The sequence below is a fragment of the Hakea prostrata genome, chromosome 2, assembly GCF_041222555.1.
Source record: "Hakea prostrata isolate BN-2017 chromosome 2, UWA_Hpros_2, whole genome shotgun sequence".
In the NCBI taxonomy this organism is placed as follows: domain Eukaryota; kingdom Viridiplantae; phylum Streptophyta; class Magnoliopsida; order Proteales; family Proteaceae; genus Hakea; species Hakea prostrata.
In genome coordinates this window covers 17,988,037-18,008,277 of record NC_142601.1, presented here as the reverse complement: position 1 = coordinate 18,008,277, position 20,241 = coordinate 17,988,037, and the positions used below count along the sequence as shown (strand labels likewise).

The 20,241-nt window shown below is 42.5% G+C and overlaps 1 pseudogene; it reads left to right on the top strand.

Moving 5' to 3' along the window:
- Positions 1–231: 231 nt before the first annotated feature.
- On the top strand, positions 232–2,774 carry LOC149023932 (pentatricopeptide repeat-containing protein At2g02980, chloroplastic pseudogene; annotated as a pseudogene).
- Positions 2,775–20,241: the final 17,467 nt, after the last annotated feature.

Sequence of the window (20,241 nt, the reverse complement as noted above, 5' to 3'; positions counted from 1 at the left end):
TTCAATGGCTTCTCTATTCTTTCACCGTTTCTAATAGTATTGATTCTTTGAAGAAAAAAAAAAGTGACAATATTGGTGGAGCAAGAAGCATCCTGCTATATCTTGTTTCTTGATCTCTGGTTCTAGCTTCGATCTATCTCTAGATCTTTGATCGGCATCTCAAAAAATCCCTATTATTCTGATCGGTGTCTCGATCGGCAATTTTTCTTTGAAGGCATATGACTAGCCCAGATTTGGAGTACTTCTCACGGTTTTCACACTTTCACTTCTCTTCGACACGGTGAATATTTTAAGCGAGACAGAGCACCTGCTGGAACCAGCGAAACGAAGTCTCTTCTTCAGTAGCTACTGCTTCAAGATCCATGTAGCCAACGATGATACTCTGGCCATCATCAATCTCGCTGATAAGTTTTCCATTCACTTGGATCTAAGTATCTCATTTCTTTCAGATCTGAGATCTCTATTGCTGATTTTCCAGATTTCCATCTCAAGAATCTTAATTAAGCCCCTCGGAGGAGTTGTGCCTGTGATCGCCTCCTATGGATTCAGATGAAGATGAGAGGATCTCGTTCAGCGAGAGGCCAGAATGGTCCGATATCATGCCAGTTCCTCAGGACGACGGCCCCAATCCAGTTGTCCCCATCGCTTACCATGAAGATTTCAGGGAAATCATGGATTACTTTCGAGCTGTTTATCTTGCTGACGAGAGGACCCCCCAATCTCTGGCTCTCACTCGGGAGGCCATTTCCATGAACGCTGGAAATTGCACGGTGTGACATTTCAGGCGCCTTATACTTGAGACACTTAATGCTGACCTTCATCAGGAACTGGATTTCATTGAAACCATTGCCAAGAGTAACTCCAAGAACTATCAAATATGGCATCATAAGCGGTGGGTTGCTGAGAAATTGGGAACAGAAGCTAGCAGCTCTGAACTCACGTTCACCAGGAAAATTCTTTCACTTGATGCTAAAAATTATCATGCCTGGTCTCATAGGCAGGAATGGCGTCTCCCCAGATCACTTCACCTTTCCATTTGTATTTAGATCTAAGAGAACTTCATACTCTTATTTTAAAGCTGGGTCTTTATTCAGATATTTTTGTGACTAACGCTTTGATTCATATGTTCAGTTGTTATGGTTTGGTCGATGTTGCTTTGAAGGTGTTTGATGAGATTCCCAAAAGAGACTTGGTTTCTTGGTCTTCGCTGATCGCTTGTTTTGCGACCAATGGTTTTGGACTCGAGGCTTTAGCTGTTCTTCGAAGAAATGCAGGTTACCATGAGCATAACACCTGATGAGGTTACGATGGTTACTCTGATATCCACTGTCTCCAGTTTGGGGTTCTTGGAATTGGGTAGATGGCTTTATATTTTTATCTAAAGAAATGGGTTTGATCTTTCTGTTCCGTTGGGTACCTCTTTAATAGACATGTTCTCAAGATGTGGATCCATTGAAGAGGCACGGTCAGTGTTTGATAAAATGCCAAGAAGAAATGTTTACACATGGACTGTGTTGACTAATGGGCTTGCTGTTCATGAGCAGAGTGGAGAAGCAATGAGAATGTTCTATGAAATGAAGAGGACAGGGTTACAACCAGATTGTGTCACATTTATTGGAGTTCGATTGGCTTGTAGTCATAGGGGCCTTGTGGAGCTTAGTTGGCAAATTTTTTCGAGCATTAAAAAGGAATATGATATTGAGCCAATGCTCGAGCACTATGGTTGTATGGTTGACCTACTTGGCCGTGCCGGTATTGCTTCGGGGGCGGGGCTTATGAGTTCCTTGAGAAAATGCCAATCAGGCCAAATTCCGTTCTATGGAGGACTCTGCTTGGAGCTTGTGCTTATCATGATAATCTAGAGTTAGCGAAGCGGGTAAAGGATCATATCTCTGTGCTTGATCCTGATCATGATGGTGACTATGTGCTTCTATCAAATGTCTATGGTGGTTCTAGTCAATGGGCAGAAAAGGCTGGGTGAAGAAGAGGAGAAAATAACACAATCTTAGTTTTCATAGTGAGAAACTAGCTGTAGCTTTCGGGCTCCTTAATGCTAGTGGGACCGAAACCGCTTCCATCATTTCGGCAAGGGAATTTGCTCTTAACATTTCTAGAGGCAGCATCATCTTGCATTAGCCCATGAGCATTCTTTCCCCCCTTATTCATACTTATATAGAGGATGGATAAAATGCATTATTCCTTTGTTACATCAATATCTTTCCAAATTGCTGCGGCAACAATTGAAGTTCAATTGGAAACGAAAGCATAACAGCCCAGATGATGGTAGCTTGAATAGCAGCAGCAGCAATGGATGCTACATTCGCAATATTCTTATTTTTCGAAAGTTTTTCTATTCAAATATCAACTCCTCAAAGAAGCATTTCAAAGATTCTTGAAGAATTCGAGTGCAGAAAGAGATCATGGAGCAAAAAATCTACTGCAATAATAAGGCTGAACATTAAAGCATTGATCATTGTGCAACTTTCTCTAAAGGCTTCTCTTAGCCACATAAAAGGTTGATCTCGGTTATGAAGGCTTCTGACCAGCAATTTTCTATAGAGCAGAGACTGATCATCATTCTTGAAGACTTACATTATTCTTGAAGACTTATTTCTATCACTAGAAAGGAGACAGGATTTTCTGGTATTCTTGGAGAAATCATCTTATTAAGCGTGGTCATCTAAAATTTCTTCTTCATTATTAATCCGAAAGACATTTATACGAACCAGTCTCTTCTGATCAAGCCATTTCAACGCTGATCCAGGGTCATTCTTTTTGAGGATGATCCCGACTTTCCGAAGTCAGACCCAAGTGGTCAGCCTTCCGAGGCCTGGTCATGCTTTCCGAAGCTGATCACGGATCATTCCATACCGAGGGTGATCCCGACTCTTCGTGAGTTAGGCTCAAGTAGCCAGCCTTCCGAGGCGTGATTATGCTAGCTGATCCGGATCATTCCGTACCGAGGGTGATCCCGACTCTTCGTGAGTTAGGCTCAAGTAGCCAGCCTTCCGAGGCCTGGTCATGCTTTCCGAAGCTGATCACGGATCATTCCGTACCGAGGGTGATCCCGACTCTTCGTGAGTTAGGCTCATGTAGCCAGCCTTCCGAGGCCTGGTCATGCTTTCCGAAGCTGATCACGGATCATTCCGTACCGAGGATGATCCCGACTTTACGTAAGTCAGGCTCAGGTAGCCAGGTCATGCTAAGCTAATCACGGATCATTCCTTTCGCGAGGGTGATCCCGGATTGTTCCTTCCGAGGAATGATCCCGACTTTCCGAAGTCAGGCTCAAGTAGCCAGCCTTCCGAGGCCTGGTCATGCTTTCCGAGGCTGATCACGGATCATTCCGTACCGAGGATGATCCCGACTTTCCGAAGTCAGGCTCAAGTAGCCAGCCTTCCGAGGTCTGGTCATGCTTTCCGAAGCTGATCACGGATCATTCCGTACCGAGGATGATCCTGACTTTCCGAGTCAGGCTCCAGTAGCCATCTTTCTAAGGAAGCATTCGGATCGAGTACAATGGAATTAATCAATAAAACAATTCAAGGATCAGGTTATATGGAGGATTATTTATCGAAAGCTCAAAGATTTTCTGCAGGCCATTATCTGAGAATATCTGATCAGCTATCAAAGCTTCATCAGCTATATTTTCTTCAGAAATATCTCATCTGAAACTAATACTGAATACAAGTTTGATCAGAAATATATATCTAATCAGATATGCAATGATCAGAGGATGATAAGTCAATATTATAAAGAATTCCTTCAAACTACTACTCTGTCAAAGCCAAAAGGAGCTGATCAAGAAAATTTCACACAAACAGATTATATTGAAGATTCTAATCAAAGTTGCTAAGACTCTATTCAACTATTGTCTAAAGGACAAAAAATTTCTGATCAGCTATTAAGGCTTTCGTCAGCTGTTTTCTCTAAAAGTTTCTGATCAGCTATTGAGGCTCTCATCAGAAGTTTTCTCTAAATGCATCTGATCAGTTATTAAGGCTTTCATCAGCTATTTTCTCAAAAAGTTTCTTCAGCCACTCTTTCCTAAGAATACTTCATCAGCAACTGATCAAAGATACAACAAGTGATCAGAAATACAACGAGTGGTCAGAAGTATAGTAGATGTGCAGTAGGTCAAAGATTGCTGCCCCCTCTATGCTCCTTTCATCCTCAAGATTCTCTTCCATCGCCTATTATTTCCTTTCTAAACTGATTTGGGGGCTGAACATTTTCTAAATGCAAGATAAGCTCAAGTATTGAAGAATTCTCACAACCAATACAAGATGAAGAATATTTTGAAGTCATTTGAAAGAAAGATTCAAACCTCCTGACCAGAGTCTCCATACAAGTTCGACCTGATCAGCAGGCTTGGGGGCTTGTGTTGTGACTAAAATATCCACTTCCGGTTTATACCGGTCTGACCAGGTTCAACCGGATTCAGCTGATGAGACGAATGAATTTAAGGGACCACCCAAAGGTTAAACAAAGGCTTAATCATAGCCATCCGATCTATACTTTCCATCCGACGGTCATTAGTGACAAGAGCCAACGTATTAAAGCCTATAAATAGAGCCAAGATTCTCAGGAGAGGTAAGCTCATTCGAATATTCACACACTTCTCGCTTATTTTCCATTAAAGCTCTCTGAGAGCTCACTTCTGATCATTTACTGACTAGATCGTCGGAGACGAGCCGATCAAGACGATCGGCTTCGTTTCTCACTGGTGTTCTATATTTCAGGAGCGAGAGGTTGATTGACGATTGAGCAAGCCAGATCGATCCAGATCTGAATGGATTGGTGCAAGGATTACGGTTCAAAACCTCCGGCAATTTTAGCACCAACAACGGGTACCTTCAATTTTATTAAATTTTACCCATCTCAAAAAGTCCCAAATTTGACTCTCATAAATCACCCGTGTGTGACCCGGGGAGTCAAATTCTAAAATCTTTTGCAAGGGGATAAAACATTACTCCCAAACTCAAAGGAAACATTAATATAATAAAAGATAAGCATCTAGGGTACCTATCATTATTCCCTTTCATAGATCCCTCAATAGAAGAGAAAAGATATTACTCCCACAAACTAGGAAGGGACATTAATACAATAAAGGAAAGCAACCAAGATACCTAACAACCTTCCCTTTCAATATTCCTCAAAAGGAAAGGAGAGAAAATACTCAGAAAATTGTGAGTAAGAGAAGCATTAAAGAAAACTAACCTTTCCTAATGATTTTGCGAAGATTCGGATCCTAAAAACTTTCGGAAGGATGGAAGTCGCTCTTCTCTTTTGTTTCTCCTTTTCTCCAAAGCCTCCGCCTCTTTCTGGCCTCCAAAAATGCGTTTACGAATGAGATAAAACATAAATAGGGTTTAAAAATCCGAATTTCCAATTTTGCCCCTAAACAGAAAATGGGATGGGGGTTGGTTCACCCAAACGGCTCAAACTTCTGGCTCGTGGTTGGACCCCCAAATGAACTTCGATTTTGATGATCTTTGGCTCGTTGGAAAGGTATTTTGACGATCTTCAATTTGATATCTTATTTGCTTCAATCGGATTCCCCATTACTGATCTATAGATATTCCAAAATTACCCTTTTTACTCTATCGAGACTAATCTTCTCTCTTCACTTAAACTTTTGGAGAGTTTTTGAGTCATTATAAGGGTATCTACCAACATTTGTTTAATTTCCAATCCTTTGGGCTCAAATTGAATGGTCCACAATTGTCGCCGAATCAAGGCCCAGGTTCTCGGTCTTAAAACCATGGGTTAAAGGGGTAGAAATCTGGGGGATTTCACAAAGAACCAGAAGAAGACTTTGGATTTGAATGCTTTGAATCTACCATTGTGGTATTCTATTGAGAGCTTTGATTTGGAAGTTGTCCCAGAGAATTCTGTTTCTGTTCTTTCTGCCATGACGGCAAGATCTTGCCTTAGAGATAAGATTGTTGCTCTACAGAGTTCTGATCAAGAACTTATGGTCAAAGTTGAGAAGATTTCTTCGAATCCTGAGTCGGACCCCGACTTTGGTATATCCATGGATGGTGCCTTATTGTTTAGAGGTAGACTGTGCATGCCGGCAAATGAAGAAGTTAAAAAGGAAATATTGAAGGAAGCACACCAGTCAGTCTTTACTATACACCCGGGAAGCACCAAGATGTACAAGGACTTGAAGGAACATTTTTGGTGGATTGGTTTGAAGGCTGATGTTGATAATTTTGTTGCCAAGTGTGAGACTTGCCAACGGGTGAAAGCCGTTCGTCAACCCGCATCTGGATTACTTCAACCCCTCCCTATTCCTAGTTGGAAGTGGGAGGATATCTCTATGGATTTTGTAACTAGCTTGCCTTGGACAAGTAAAGGCAATGACACGGTGTGGGTGATTGTTGATAGGTTGACCAAATCAGCCCACTTCATTCCTATGAAGATCACTCATACTCTGGATAAGTTAGCTAAGCTTTATGTGAACAATGTGGTTCGTCTGCATGGTGTGCCAATGAGTATTGTTTCTAATCGCGATCCTAGGTTCACCTCAAGGTTTTGGAATAGTTTGTAGAAAGCTTTGGGAACCCAATTAAATTTGAGTACAGCTCATCACCCACAATCGGATGGACAATCTGAGCGAACAATTCAGACGTTGGAAGACATGCTTAGATCTTGTGTAGTGGATATGGGTGGTAATTGGGATGAACACCTAGCTTTGGTTGAGTTTGCCTATAACAACAGTTATCAAGCAACAATAGGCATGGCTCCATTTAAGGCTTTGTATGGAAATACTTGTAGGACGCCTTTGTACTGGACTGAGACGGGGGAAAGAAAAGTCTTAGGTCCTGAGATGATTGAGGCTACGAGTGCTATGGTTGATTTGATAAGACAAAGGATTAAGTCTGCCCAGTCAAGACAGAAATCTTATGCTGACAAGAGAAGGACCGATTTAGAATTTCAAGTGGGAGAGAGTTTTCTTGAAGGTTTCACCAATGAAGGGTGTGATGAGATTCAACGTTAAGGGAAAGCTTAGCCCTCATTTCATTGGACCTTTTGAGATTTTGGAAAAGGTTGGACCTGTTGCGTACTGATTAGCATTACCTCCGCCTCTTACTGGTGTTCATAATGTGTTTCATATTTTGAAGCTTCGTAAATACATAGAGAATCCGGAACACATTTTACAACAAGCGCTTGAAGGACTTAGTGCTGATTTGACCTACGATGAAGAATCGGTCGAAATCCTTGATAAGAAGGACAAGCAGCTTGGGAATTGCACCATCCCTTTGGTGAAGATTCGGTGGAAGAACCATACCCCTGAAGAAGCTTCTTGGGAGAAGGAAGAAGATATGAAGGAGAGGTTTCCTCACCTCTTTGGAAGCACAGGTACGGTTTCAATTTCGAGGACGGAATTTCTTTAAGGGGGGGGGGAGAATGTGGGGACCATTTATCGGTAGGGTTGCATATGGTTAGACTTGGGCTCACGGGTGCTTAAGACCGGTAACCAACCAGTGAGAGGACGTGAGAGCTTCCCGTTTACCATATGTGGATAACCAATAGGGTTGATGAGTCCGTAGTCAGGGACTATGAGGACTCTAGTGTGAAGGATACCGGAAAGGATCTCCAGGGGCGAGGAATGGACGTATCTGGATCTGACTTGATATAACTAAGTAGAAGACTTGCATTTGGCTAGGCTTTACCCTGACATGCGCCAGTACTTAGACCAATGGTGATGTGAGAGAGCGGTGACCTATACCCCCAGCCGTGGAATGTCCCGAGGGATGCCGGACCCACTACCGAAAGGCATTGTGTGTTGAGACCTTCCCAAAGAAGTATGGTGCTATGACTTAAAGCATGTCTGCCAATAGAGACCAGCATACATAGAGTTAGATTCATACATTCATTGTTTGTCTCATACCATATTGCATTTATGTTTGCTTTGAAATCCTGCCATTTATGTTATTACAGTTTAACTGCCTTATGAGTTTCTTTGAAACTCATTCCTTTTGTACAATGTTTTGTTAGATTATTCTACAGGTTCTGAGTATCATGACTGCTCATATGAAGAAGCACAGGGAGAAGAGGCATATCTCCAGGAAGGTGATTGCGGTTACGACAATTACACTGGAGATTCCGCGGGTGGTTATGCTCCGTACGATGCTTAGTCCGACCATAGAATGGAAGCGCCCTTGTGCCATTTATGAGATTTATACTTATAGAGACGTCTATAAGATTGAGAACAATTTAGTTACCTATTGTACCTGCTATTGGGATTAGATTTTATCTTGTTCCTTTTCTTTTAGAACTACTTTTCCGCTGGTTGTAGAGTGGGATTCCGCCTCACTTTACTTATTGATTTAGACATTCTGATTATCTTTCGTACTCTGATCATATACAAGGTGTATTCTTTCCTTATTTGGATCTTTGGTTTATCTGTTGCACATCGATTATTATTGTTCATGATTATGTTATTGTTTATGTGGGAGGTTGATTACTCGATACCTAATCTTCGGGGCTGTGGATCACACTCTCGGGTATGCCAGTTAGGGTACCGGCTAGGAGGATGTGACACATATCATCCACAAACCACGCGAACACATCATTGTTTTGTTGAAGAAAAGACTTCAACTCTTCTTTGAATTCCTCCAGTTGCTCAGATCCTATATAAGTGACTCTTTTTTCATCATCGGGATACAACTGGATTTGCTCCAGTTTCTCTCCTGGCTCGGGCCTTTGCATTTCTGCTTCGTCCTGATCATCTCGTACCTCAATTGGTAGCGTTGTCACCCTTCTTTGGCCCTCCTTATCTTTTAAATAGGCAACATAACATTGCCGAGAAATTCTCTGGTCAAATGAAACTTGATCGATCCCCTTCTCCGTCGGTAATTTTATTTTCAGGTGCTTTGTTGAAACGATAGCGCCTAACTTTGACAAAGATGGTCTCCCGAGGATGACGTTGTAAGCCGGGAGATCTCGAACCACTAAGAAATTTACCCAAACGGTAGCCTCTTTTGGGAAGCTTCCAATTGACAGGTCCAACCAGACCGATCCTTCCGCTATTGCAGACGATCCTGCAAAGCCATATAAATGTGTGGATGATGGCTCCATGAAGTCGTCACCCACCTTAAGTTTCTGATAAGCTGCATAAGATAAAAGGTCTGCGGCAGACCCGGTGTCAACTAACACCCTATGTACTTCACGGCACACAATCTCTACCTTGATGACTATGGCATCATCATGAGGTAAACAGACGCCTCTTTCGTTTTCTTCACCGAAGGTGATCGAACCCTCACCATTTGGCCTTTTATGCTTATGTGTTTCTCCAGTCCCAACGAACTTGGATTTTGCTTTCAGCTTTCGAAGTGACTCGGGTTCGGGACCTCCGAAAATGGTTAGGATTGGTGATCGAGTAGTATCGATCACCTCCTTACCTTTCTTAGGCTGAGGAGCCTCCGTTGGTTGGTCTAGGCTAACTGAACAGTCCCTTTTTAGACCTACGTCCCGTGGTTCTTCTCGTATTCTGCTGACGAAATTAGACAAGTGTCCCTGGGATATCAATCTCTCGATATCTGCCTTCAAATGTCTGCAATCATTGGTATAATGACCGTAATCCTTGTGGAAACAGCAATACCTTTCTCGATCCTGCTCCTCAGGCTTTGTGGGAAGCTTTGGAGGCCACTTCAAGATATTCCGCCTCTTGATAATATTTAAAATATTGGCCTGAGGAGTATTTAGTGGAGTATACTCACTTTTACCGGGAGATCTCTGACGCCACGCCTGATGAGGCTTTCCGACTCGATCACGAACATTCTGCTTTTGCTTCTGCTCTTTTGCAGGAACCTTATTGTCCCCCTAACGTGCATCTAGGATCTCCATGACTTCTGCCACTTCTTGGCATCTCTACACCAATTCAGCATAAGTGGTAGGCATGTCTTGAAGTAATAACTCCAAGAGTCATCGATTAGTGAGTCCAGTGAACAAAACAGTTTTAGCTACTTGCTCATCTAGATTCTCTATCTCCATTGTAACCCTGTTGAATCTTTTCAGGTATTCTGGAATCGATTCGTTCTTCCCTTGCCTAATAGTAAACAAGGTCTCCTTGGTCTTTTTGATTTGGATTCCACTCTGGAATCGTCCTATGAATTTGCGCTCCAATTCTTCAAAATCCACGATCTTTCCCGAAGGGAGATTCGAGAACAATTTTTGTGCTGCTCCGGTCAAGGACGAACCGAATACCCTACAAAGGATTTCATCAGAATTATCTGCAACTGCCATAGTCTGCTGATAATAACTGATGTGGGCCTTGGGATCTCCCGAACCACCGAATGTGGAAAAAGTTGGCAAGCGGAAATTATGGGGAAACTGAAATCCAACTATGGGCCCAGCAAATGGAGTTTTTCGGATAACCGAATATATATCATCAGTTATCCTCCCTTTCGCCATTTGTCCGAGTTTTTTTATTGATATTGACCAATTCTTGACCAATATGCACTGACCGATCTCCAACCACACGATCACTCCCTCGAGCAACACAAACATTATCTTGAACGACACGATCATTCTCTTGGGCAACACGTCTGATAGCTGGTGAGTGAGTTCATACTCCTACACCAAACCTTGTATTTGAATCGGTCGTACTTCCTTGCGGTCCATCATACCAATCGTCTCGCCTAGGGAGATCTTCAGTTCTCCTAGGCTCTCTTGTGCGTAATCAATTGCCTTCTCGAAAATTTTGACCGACATTCTGCTCATCGATCAGTCTTTGATCCCGTTGTGACGCGTGCCTTCCTGCATCACGATGATCGGGTGCTTGTGGTATCACCACTTGTCTGGTCAGCACACGGAGTGCCTGACTTATCTCCAACAGTTGGAGCTTTAGTTGATCCAGTTGAAACTGGAGTGGATCTGGATGATTATTACCTCCTTGACCCCTATCCACTTCAAGGGGTCGACTTCCCTGTGGAATATCCGGATTGTTTATTCCTGGAATTTGGACGCCAGCATCTCATTGCGCAGCAGCTGCTGCTATTGCCGCTGATCTAGTAACCATAGCTTTCTGAAACGTTTCCCACAGAAGGCGCCAAATGATGCGTCCAAAATCTGCTCAGCCCTTAGATCTCCTGAGAATGACCTACAAAATAAAGTGTCAGATGTGGCCCGACCGCTAGGATCGGGAGTCCACATCCAAAGGCTAAGTCAGTTGATGACTTAATCACAAACGGCTCTGCTAGAGCACAGAGCTAAGGAATGAATAACAAGAATACGATTCAGATGGAAAGCATCTGAGTGTTTTCGTCCGTCCTCTACCTTGTGAGTGGGTGATGTCTTATATAGAGTGTACTGAATTTCCATCGTTGGATGTATTCGAGCCTTCTTCAGGTAGTCGTTGGATCTTAACAGATAGATCCGTTGAGTGATAGACTTCTACTAGTTTGGACTAGTAGATGACTCCTAGGATACCACGATTGTTATTTGGTGGTTATCCATATGATAGCGATGAGTGACAGCCGCCGGAAACTGCTAGCCGTCATTAGGTTGATTAACCTACTCCGATAGTATCGGATTAGGGCGTGCTTGTGGCCGAGTTAGTTTTCTTCCTCAGCAAGCTACCTCCTGGACCCGGCTCGCTCGGAAGCGAGTCGATTCCCTTCGTCTTGACCATAGTCGAGGGTCGAACCAAGAATAAACCAAGTTCGGTCATATTTTCTCCATATCAGATCGCATCAAATGAGGCTGCAAGGTTTCTGCTATCAAGAATGATCGATCTAATCCTCAAAGCAGGATCTCTATCTCTTTGTTGAATGAGCTTGAGTACTTCAAAATTATCACCTTCTATGATCAAGTTTGATAAACTAAGATCTCTTGCCCAGCTTTTCTAAGAGCTTCTGCCTCTGCTTCAATTACTGACCTATTGCCACATCCTTGATAAAAATAGAGAAGCATTCTGCCCTTGCAATCCTTGATAATACCTCCATATCCAGCTTTTATAGAATTATTATGACTCCTAATGGCTGAACCAATCAATATTGATTTTCAGCCATCCTTCTGGAGGAGCTGCCCATTTGATTTCTCTCTTTTCCTCAAGAAAATCTTCTTTGTTTTTCTTCATTTGGTAGTCCTGAGTGAGTTGATATGCTTGTTGAACTATGACCCAAGGAGTGAGCAACTTTCTTGCATGAATTACATTGTTGCAATTCAACCAAATCAGCCATAGGCAATTTAAGTGCATCAAAAAATTTGTAGTCAAAACCGGATTTGAAATTGTTTGTTGTAGCTGATTGAGTACTTGTTGCTGTATTCCTTCATTGTTGTTCCAGAAGCTTGAATTGGACAAGAGCCATACCTATTTGCTGAATGTACAATTGAGAAATATATGATTCATGTCATTCGTCTCCACTTTGCATATTTGGAAATGGGTGGGAAATTACATCCCATTTCTTTTAGCAACACTGGTGTAGAAAGTCTTTGATGTAAAAGCTTCCAGGTGAAGAAGATTACTAGAGATGCCAAAGTTTGAGCCATATCTTAGCTGGGATTTGACTCATGAGTATGTTGTCTTCTATAAGATGATGCAACAGAGAACTTGCCATTCGAGGTCGGTGTCCAAACAATGGTATCCTTGGTCTTGTACATTGGAACATGTAATGCTAAGATCTCTTGTGCTAAGCTTTCAGACCACCATTCTCTCACTCTATCTCTGTCCCAAGTTCTGTTATGTTCTGTTCATTGATAAAGAAGGCTACTGTTTTTGGAGCATCATCCGCAGGAGGGATAACTGCTAGATCTGGAACAAAACCAGGAATCCAAGGATCTTTCCAAGGATTAATACATTCCCCATCACCAACTAAGTATCTTAATCCTCCTCTCATGAAATCTCTTGCTTGAAGGAGAGATTTCCAACCCCAAGAAGCATTGGGTTTTGCTATTGCTTGTAGAAAACTGACTTCTTTGAAATACTTATGTTTCATGATTCTTCCCTATAGAGAATTGGTAGGGTTTAGAAGTTCCCATGCCTTCCGAGACAAAAGTGCCAAGTTCATTGTTTCCAACTTTTTTATGTTAAGACCCCCTTCACGCTTAGACTTGCATATTGTGTCCCACTTTATGGTGTGTACCAACTCACTTTCCCCACTAGACTAAAAGAATCTTCTATTAGCTTTGTCCAAATCTTTTATGGTTGCCTTTGGCAATTTGAAGCATGACATGTAGTGACTTAGCATAATGAGCTTGTAGCTTGTATGAGGACTATTCTACCTACTGCACTAATGCAATTTGCTTTCCATTCTTGTAGTCTCCTATTGACTCTATGCACCAAAGTCTCACAATGCTTTCTCTTGAGCTTACCACTGATCAAAGGAAAACCCAAATAAATATCAATTTATGATGAGGGAGAGATATGGAAATGCATAGATAAAGATCTTTTTGAAGCATTAGTGGTGCAAGGGATGTAATGAGCTCTAGTCTTGTTAATGTTCAGTTGCTGCCCAGATATGAACAATATTCTTCAATGATGGTTTTGAAGACTTGAGCTTCCTGCTGAGTTGCTTCTCCGAAGAGGATGAGGTCATCAGCAAATACCAAGTGTGTAAGTTTCTCTCCTCCTTTGCATACCCTAATACCCTTCAATCTCTTGCTTTCAGCTACTTCTACAAGATGTGAAGATAAAACTTCTGCACATAGCACAAAAAGGTAGGAAGACAGGGGTCTCCTTGCCTTAGACCTCTAGAAGGTTTAAAAGGTTCTAGGGGATTCCCATTCAGAAGAATAGAGTATGTAGGGGTAGTCACATAGAATAAAACCCATTCAATCCATTTTTTGGGGAATCCATAACTATGGAGAGTGGCTTATAAGAAACACCATTTAATTCTATCATAAGCTTTGCTCATGTCAAGTTTGATTGCCATTAGACCTGTCTTTGCTTTCCTTCTCTATTTAATGATAGACATCATTTCATGACCTATGATAATGTTGTACTATATATGTCTCCCATGAATAAACCCATTCTGGTTGAAGGAGATCAGTCTTTGCATGAGAGGTTTCAATCTATTCAGAAGAATCTTTAAAATGATTTTGTAATAGACATTGCAAAGCCCAATAGGTCTAAAGGCTCCTACTGCAGTAGGGTTGTCAATTTTAGGCACAAGTGTCAGGTAAGTTTGATTCATAGTAGTTGCAAAGCTACGATTACTGAAGAAGCTTTAACAAACTTGATGATGTCTTCCTTGTAAATATTCCAAGCTTTATGAAAGAAGATACCTGAGTATCCATCAGGTCCTGGGAGCCTTGTATGCTCCAATGCTAAAAACTGTCATCTAAATATCTGAATCTGTAATTGGGAGCAGCAGATTTTGGATATCATCATCTTTCAATCTTCCCTCTATGTGCTTGAAGTACTTAGGGTTTTGCTGTGGGTTTGTGCTTTTGTATATCCTTTGAAATGTGAGAGAAAAGCTTTAGCAATTTGGTCTTGATCTTTCAGTTGAATGCCATGGGTCAAGATACCTCTCACCTTATTGAAAGCCCTTCTTTTAAGAATAGAAAGGTGAAAGTATCTAGTGTTTTTGTCTCCTCCTTTAATCCAATTACATCTGGATTTTTTATGCCAAAGATGTTCTTGTTGGTTAAGATTAAGACAAAGCTGGGCAAGTAATTCTTTTTCCCTTGTATACCATTGGTCACTTATGCTTTATTGTCAGATGAATGTTCCAATTCCTTCTATGATCTTCTTTTCTTTTGTACAAATTTCCGATGGATTGGTTCATCTTCTCCCCCGAACTTGAAAAACCCAGCTAATGAAATCCCTAAACATTGTAAGTTATCCAGAAGAAAAAAATGATAAAAAAACTAAGTTTATAAGAAATGGTTTTCAAAGGCAGTACTATTAATAGAGAAAGCGTAGGTTGGAGAGCGATCTCTAACCCTCATCACAGTTAACATAATAAAAGCAACAATTTTACCATCGTTTTTTTCAGATAGCGGCTTTTACTTTAAAAAATTTATTTTGCTGGGTCTGATTGAACTTTTGGAAAAATTCAATTTGCAGCAAGAAACTAGGCAACCGTCTGGAGAGCAAGGGCTTTGAGGTTCTAGGATTACGTTGGATTTTAACCCAAATCATGAAACTGGGGTTTTGCATGTGAATTTAAATAAATTGAGGAGTCCAGTTTGTAAATATTAGAAAATTATAACAAACAAGACGTAAAATGACGATTTTACTCTAGTTGCTAGCCATTAGATTTTGGGATGCCAAATGTCATTCATTCAAGGCCTGCGTGGAGATCCTCTGCCCAGTTGTGAACAAAAATTCCCCCAGAACAATTTACACTTTTTTTTTTTGTCCAAAAGCAACTCAAAAATAAGTCAAACGTCCAATCGAGATTTGAACTCGCGTTATTGGCATGGAAGGAAAAATCGACAAAATATAGCTGAAACTTGGCAACATTTTGGCAGTTCAACACGTAGCAAAATAAAAATTGGCATGAAACCGAAATTTGCCAAAAGTCCCTGAAAAATCCCAGATTTCCGGCGAATCAGCAAAATACTGGCAAAAATTGTCAAATTTTGCCATATATCTCAACTTCCATTCTTGAATTGTTGAGTCTTCACCCCGACAAAGAAGATTGAAGAAGAATCACGGTTTATGGTAGTAAAAATCTCTGAAGAACCATCGCAGCTATGGAAAGAATCACAACTTCACAAGGTCACTGGGAAGGAGTCGAAGAGCTGCCAAAGAAGAACTCTAAAATCTGAATCATTGTTGTAGGCTTGGAATCAACGATTCATGCTCTGTATCCGGATAAGATGCATTATGTCGACTCTAAAATCCTGATTTAAACCCTGTTCCTCTATTCTCCGTTATTTTGGCGACATTTAGAACTTCAGAGAAGCCATCTTCATTGATCATCACTATCAAACCTGTATCCATATCAAGGCTCAAATGCAAACCCTTCTCCACTGGAATATCAATTGGTTTGCAGTTGTGCATCTAGTATCTAGTCAAGACATTCTCAATATAGGTCTCTTGAGATAAACCCAATAATTTCTTTTGCATATTTTTCACAATCTTGACATCAAGCACATAGCTTGCTTTACCCATGTTCTTCATATCAAATATGGTGGACAACTATTTCTTAATGGTTTCCAATAGCTCATTGCTATTGCTAGCCATGAGTATGTCATATACATACAATGTCAGTATGACATAATTACCATCAGATCTCTTCGTGTAAACATAGTGGTCTTCCTCAAGCATGGAAAAACCATTTTCCATCATAGCTTGATGGAAGCGCACATTCCACTATGTAGATGCTTGTTTTAAGCCATATATGAACTTCTTAAGCTTGCACACTTTGCGCTCTAGTCCATTAGCTTCAAAGCCTTGAGGTTGATCCATATAAATCTCTTCCTCAATTTCTCCATTGAGAAAAGCAGTCTTTACATCTGATAAAGCTCCAAGTCCAACTAAGTAACAATGACTAGTATGAGGCGGATGGAACCCGAACCCCCGATCAACCCAACCGACCGCCACCCAGCAGCGGGCGCCGGGACCCGTCCATCCGGCCCGTCCGGCCGGCCCGCCGGCGGGGGGGTCGCGGGTCCGGTTCTTCCCACTCTTTTGGGCGGGCTGGCCGCCCGTGGTTGGGCGTTCGTCCCCGCCCCCCCCCCCGGCTGCGTTTGCCCTTTGCCCCGCTTCTGTCCCGTCTCTTCGTTTTTTTCGTTTTTCTTTTGGGTTAGCGGCCATCCTTCTCTCCGGTTTCCTTTTCTTCCCCCGTGAGGTTTGCTCCCTCGTTCTCTCCTCTCCGGTTTTTTTCTTTTCCCGCCCGTTTCCCCGGTTTTTTCCCTTTTTTCTCGGGTGTCCTCGCCCTCGTGGTGTTCTGGTTGGTCCCCGTGTTTGTTTTCTCTCCCTTTGGCTTGGGGTGTTTTTCGACTTTGGTTACTCCCGGTTTCGTATCGCCGGTTTTTGGCTCCTCGGTCCTGTGGCGGTCGCCCTGCCCGCCGCGGCGGTCGTGACCTATTTCGTTTGTTCATTTGGTTTTGTACTTATATTTCTTACCCGTGTTTGTGCTCTGTTGGTCTACTATATTCGGTTCCATTTACGGACATTTCGTTGCGTGCCTATCTTATCTATTTTGTATCTTCTGTTGTTTAGCTTGTTATTCTTAATCTGACCAATATTCCGTGTTTCTTTTGCGCATCTCCTTTCTTTAATTTCATGTTTACTTTGTGGTTTGTGTTGTTTGGTGGTGGTGTTGGTATTGTTATGTGTTGGGGTATTCCTTTTGGGATATCTTAGCGTGTTATCGGAGGTCGTGGTGGGCACAGCCTCGCGTGCCTTCGACTATCTGTTGTTGTGACATTGTTGATGAGTCTGATTGCATGGCTGGTACCCCACTGCTACTACCCTTCGGTGGGTTGCCGGTGCCCGTGTGCGTGATGTGCTTGGTGGTCCCTTTGGTCATGTGGTAGGGTTGCATTGTTGGGTTGGGCTCTGGTGTCCAGGCCGGCCGGGTGTCGGGGGATCATGAGAGCATCCGCCCCAATGATTGTGGATGACCATGGGTTTGGAGGAGTCCACGGGTGCCGTCCGTGAGGTTCTTACTCCTAGGTTGCGAGGATCCGACCGGTTGGTCGGTGCCATGGGGATGTTCGGCTTCTGTGACTGTACCATTATGACCTTGCATTGGATTGACCGACATGCGCCGACTCATTCCATGGTCGTGGTGAGGGTGTGGCTTACCCCCCGGTTTGGGCGGTGTGGACTTTCCCTTTTTCCCCGGATCCCTCGAGGTCCGCCTGCCGGTCGGTGATGGCTTACCCGGAGGAGGGCTGGTGTTTTCTTGCTGTCGCTATTGGACTTGCTGTTAGAATCTGCTCTTCTGTTTTTGCATTCATTCATTTCCGTGTTCTGGTTTTTTGGATGTGGTGAGTTTGTTGTTTCTCCGGTTCTTGACTCATTCCTTTATTCTTGTAGTTTTAGCTTATCGAGGAGGGATTGTTCGAGTGGGTTGGTTCCCTGGGACCTCCCGTTGGAGCGTGGACCCCGCGGGGTGGTGCTGTGCGGGGTTCCGCGGTTGCTGGGTGCGCTTTCGCACCGGTTGATGGTCCGCCGGAGGTTGAGGACTCTCCTTCATTCTGGGTCTGTTCATTACTTAGGACAACGAAGACCGTTTCCTTTTATTCCGGCCCTCATTTTTGCTTATTCATTATTCTTTATTTTCTTCCTTTGTTATTGGAGCTTTGGGCTCGTATTCTTTATTTGTTATTGGTATTTTGCTCATGTTATCTCGTTTTGTCTTAATTTGTTGTAGACTAACCTTGGATCTTGTGCGGTCGCCCCCGGGTTGTCGGCGGGTCCGGCCGCGGTGGGTGGACGACCAAACCTAACCACAGGGAAAAAAGTTTCCTCATAATCAACGCCCTCTCGTTGGGTGTAGCCCTTAGACATTAAACGAGCCTTGAATCTCTCAACAGATCCATCCGCTTTTCTCTTGATCTTGAAAACCGCTTGTTCCCAATTGCCTTTCGACCCGGCAGTAAGTCAACCAAGTCCCAGACATGATTAACTTTCATCGAATCCAACTCTTCCTCTATCGCTTTCAACCATTCTTTGAGCTTGTCCCTGCAAGAGCTTCCTGTACACTCTTTGGTTTATGCTCATCGACTATAGTCATCTCACAATCGATCTCTTCAGAAGCTACCATGTAGGCTTTCATCCTCTATGTCAAAATGTCGATGAGGAACTAGCCCGCGCACACTATGGCGCAAGTGCATGTTAGATTGCTCACCTTCTGAGGTGGCTATCACATCTGCACTCCCACTCCCACTAGGATTTTCTGGATGAACCCTAGGTTCATTATCAAAATTCTAAATCCTTGGAGTGACAAGATCACTATCTTGTATTTCAAAGAATTCCGATGATTCTTTGCCAACTCCCGAAAGAAATGGGAAATCATTCTCCAAGAATGTTGCATCCTTAGACTCAAGTTCTATTCTCCTCTCACTCTCATCTAGCCCAATGAAGATATGGCCCTTCGAGAGTTCAGAATATCTTACAAAGATACACTTTCTTCCTCTGAGTCCAAGCTTCCCATATTGGTGAGATGTAGAGTGATTATATGTTGCACATCCCCATGCGCGCATGTAATTCAAATCTGACTTCCTTCTGGTCCACAACTCATAGGGTGTGGAAGGAATCGATTTGGTTGGAACTCTGTTGAAGATATAGGCCGCAGTCAACAAAGCATCTCCCCAAAAAGAGATGGGTAGATTTGCTTGCGCTATCATGGATCTCACCATGTCTAGCAAGGTTATATTCCTCCTCTCAGCAACCCCATTTTGTTGTGGAGTCCCTAGAATTAGAAAAGGAGTTAGGGATAATCCAAATGGCATGAGGGCTATGCGAAAACTTTCATTCTATACCCATTAGTGATGTGACTCATTGCCCAAGCGACTTGTCTTTTGACAAAGTCATGAGTACATCATATGAGGATAGTTCACATTGCTCACTCTAAGGGATCGAGAATGTGGAACTGGGTATAATTGAATTGTTTAGGGTATAATGAGATAATTTTCGAGTGATGCGCTATGTTGGTTAGATGGAGACTTGATATTGGACTCCTACCCTAGATACATCTCTTAGGTCGCATGTTCCATTTTCACATTGAAAGGATTAGAGTTGATAAGAGCATTTGGATAACTCTGCCACCTTGTGGCGAGTGGGAGATGTTAATCATAGTGGGTGATTCCAACTACAATTTGCGTCATAGGTGGCGGCAAGACGGTTATATAGTCTAAGATGACTACCCCTCTATTTAGTTGAGTCTAAGCAGAACTCTAATATTTCTCTCTTGGATGAGTCTAAGGAAAACTCTAATTAAAGAATTAGGGTTGAGGGAAAATATTATAAATAGAGGGATGGAAAACCGAATAGATACACTGATTTTGGATACTCTCCTATGCTCTACGAATTCTCCAAGCTAAGATGAGTTCCTTCAATAACAGCATAGACAATCTCCACTTGCAAACCCTAATGGGTAGATTATAGTTTCGACCTCCCTATCTCCACACAAATTCTCACCTTTCCCAAAGTTCGGAAGATTTTCTACTTCATTCCAATTTAATCCCAGGCGACGATGATGGTGATGATACTGATACAACATTTGCCAAAGAATAATCGAAGTTGGAGAAGGAGGTTTCGCCAAAAATGCCCGTAAAATCTTGTAGAAATTTTGCTGGTTCGCTGGTTACCTGGTGAAAGAT